Source organism: Helianthus annuus, chromosome 8 (genome assembly GCF_002127325.2).
Source record: "Helianthus annuus cultivar XRQ/B chromosome 8, HanXRQr2.0-SUNRISE, whole genome shotgun sequence".
Lineage (NCBI taxonomy): Eukaryota > Viridiplantae > Streptophyta > Magnoliopsida > Asterales > Asteraceae > Helianthus > Helianthus annuus.
Genome location: NC_035440.2, coordinates 122,092,684 through 122,096,073, shown reverse-complemented (window position 1 = coordinate 122,096,073; position 3,390 = coordinate 122,092,684).

Below are 3,390 nucleotides of genomic sequence, written 5' to 3'. Positions count from 1 at the left end.
CGCCCGTGACCTCCGCCTCGACCATCGACCTCTACCTCCTCCGTCGACCTCCACCATATGCTACTCCAATCGCAGGTAACAGTTCCAAAAGATTGGATAGCGAATAACCAATTCCAGCCGTTAAATATGATTAACATTGTAGATTCATCACTTGAAGTAGCAGCAGATGATGTTGAATTTCGTTGTGATTCTTATTATTATGGTGATTGGATACAATGTACATGATGATGTTCCACATGATTTCGTTTTTGGTGCCGGAACTTCTGCCTACCAGGTGTTCGACGTTATGCTAGCTCTTCATTTCATTTCATTACAAATGTTTATACAGTGGGTAACTTGGTCATAATCCAAATATTAAGATGATTTAGTGGTATTTTGATGATTTTTGGTGTTAAATTTCATAAATTTGTTGGTATTTTGCTGATTTTAGGTGTTGAATTACAGAAATTTGGTAGTATTTTGCTGATTTTAGGTGTTAAATTTTAGGTGGTATTTTGCAGAAGTTAAAAAACAAACAGTCTTCTCCCTGCAGACTGCAGAGGTTTGGTCCACCTCTTCTGCTACAGACGTCTTCAGATGTGGTCCGCAGACTGCAGACGTTTTACCTCTGAAAAAACAAACACCACCTAAGTGTCTAGCCACTCATTTTATAACATTTTGAGTCCAACTTTTTAACATTTAATTTTTGATTTTGGAATCAAGTGGTTATAATTACTAAAACATTGGAATCCAGAACGTTATAATATGAATGGTTAGGGACTCAAGACGTTAAACTTTTTGATAAAACAACTAAAACACAAGGACTCAAAAAGTAATTTACTCTTTTTAATATTAGATTAAATAGAAAATTAATAACAATTTATTATTTTTTTATTAGTAATGGCAATTCTGTCATTTCACACTCATTTAACTAAGAAAACTAACCTCGATCCATGTTAAGCATTATCCGAGAAACGAGTGTGCAAAAGTTTGGGAGTATACGTGTAATTTTAGAAAGTTAGGGTCTATAGTTGAGATATCAAACTACAGGGATTATCCAAGCATTTTTCTCTACATACATGTTTTAAAAATATTTAACTAATATGTATGTAATTAATTAGTGTTTATTAAATTATTTTCTAATAATGTTTATTAACTGGTCAATGTTTATATGCTATAATTATATATTATGTTTATATATTATGATTATATAAAGTTTCATCCTAGGGTAGTTTTTCATCCGGATCTAAGAGTATATGTAATGGGGCGTTTTATAACAGGGAAGAGGGCCATGGTGCCCAATAGCGCCGCCCAACACCGAAACAGAGGGTGCTATGGGGGTTGAAATGTTTGTTCCCGTTATCCTCTTCGCGGCGTAAAGGGGGGAACTTTTCAAAAATCCAACCGTTACAACACACCAATCTCACCGGCCAACCTTGCCGGTCCGAAGAAGTGAAGAAGAAGACGTCGGCGTGAAGGTTGTCGGAATCTCCGATGAAGTGATCGGAGAAAATGATCGGAGCAGTAGAAAGACTGGCTGTGTAGCTATAGGTATTTAGCTCCGACGAGAGCTCAGAAGCTGTTTCTTGTGGTGGTGGTGGTGGTGGTGGAAGTTGTTGCCGGTGGTGGTTTCTAGGAGGTGCCGGCGGTGGTTTCTGGGAGGTACCTTGAATTTCTGTTTGTTTTTTCCTTATTTTATAAATTTGAAATTAATTATAAAAAATTTAAAATTTAATATTGGGTAATGATGAGGTAGGGGTTTTATGTCTGCGGGCTCTAGTGATATAACGCCCATAAAGCCACTCTATGACGTGGCGCGCCACTTGTCGCATACGCCTCCAAATGGGCTTAATGACTACACATGCCTAATGGTCTATGTTTATATGGTAACTAATGACGTTAAGATCCATCACTATCAGGGGGTAGGGGCGCCCCTTGATCGGCCCTCCACCACGCGTGGAAACAAAAATAACACCGCCGCCACCCCTCTTGATCACGCGTTAAACCCAAAACGTGTGAACTTTTTAACGTGTTAAACTTTGAAAAATTCAACCGTGGAGGTGTTTTACCATTTAAATTGGACAGCTATTAATAATAAAAAAAACCCTTAAACAATCTATATATATTTCGCACTTTTATACCATTTCATCCACACCAAAACATAAACATATATCACACATTCTACATATTTCACACATTCTACATATTTCACAAATAGATTTTCTTATGGATTCGACGTTTCCGATGGACAACCATCATACTTGAAGCGGTGACGTCGAATTATGGTTTTGGCATTCATATTTTAGTGTTCCAGGTTCAAACAACGACATCAATGTTTTGTACACGTCACCGTTGTTTCAAACCGTAACGGATGGTACCGCACCCTTCTGTCCATTCTTTGTTAACGGAAGATATTATAGATGAGGCTTTCTTCTTGTGGATGGTATCTACCCATCATGGTTTTATTGTGAATTTGTAGGTTCTTTAAGTTTGGAATTTCCTGATTCGGACGAGGAGTAGGGTTTTTTTATGTATGTTTTTATTTTTATTGTAGTCTAAAATATTTCTAAAAAATATTGTTGTTAATTTAAAAGAAATTTATAATTTATAATTTTGTTGTTTTATTGTTAATTTATAATTTAAAATAAAAAAATAGGTTGTGAGTGATGGAATTCCATCACAAGTGGATGGGCATTTCCACTAAAATCCCACTAATGATGGAATAATGTTTGATTACATGGTGGATTAATTGAAAGTTGTGCGTGATGAATGAGTGATGGGTGATGGGCGCCACTACCTAGGGGTGCTTAACAGGTCGGGTTCGCGGGTTAGTGGGTTCAACCCGACCTGAACCCGAAAAAAATACACGAACCCGAACACGACCCAAACCTGAAAAATCTGCTAGACATGTGAACCCGAACACGACTCGATTTTTCACGGGTTAACCCGAACACAACCCACTTGACCCGAAAAATTAACTTTTTGCTCTAAAATTTGAAAACCATCGTTAAAATGGAATCTAACATCATAAATTAGAAGATTAGAACCTGCAGCAAAAAATAAGCATATATTAGACCTTACAGCTAAGATATGAATATTGTAAAATCAAGATTTTGATTATCCATTAACTAACTACCACATGATAGGATGATTATCGTAGACATATAAATATTATTTAACCAATTTGAATACTATACTTAGTATCATAATTCATATGTTGTTAAATAACAACAGTAAACAAAACAAATAATTTAAGACGACATCTGAGAAAAAATCGATATAGTACCTGGATAGAGACAACGCTGATCATCTATTGGAATAGTTAGAGGTCGAATGGTTGTTTCTGTTAAACCCTAAATGAATATAGAATCTATCATTAAACAACGATTGTGCTCTGTATTCTCGAAGTAC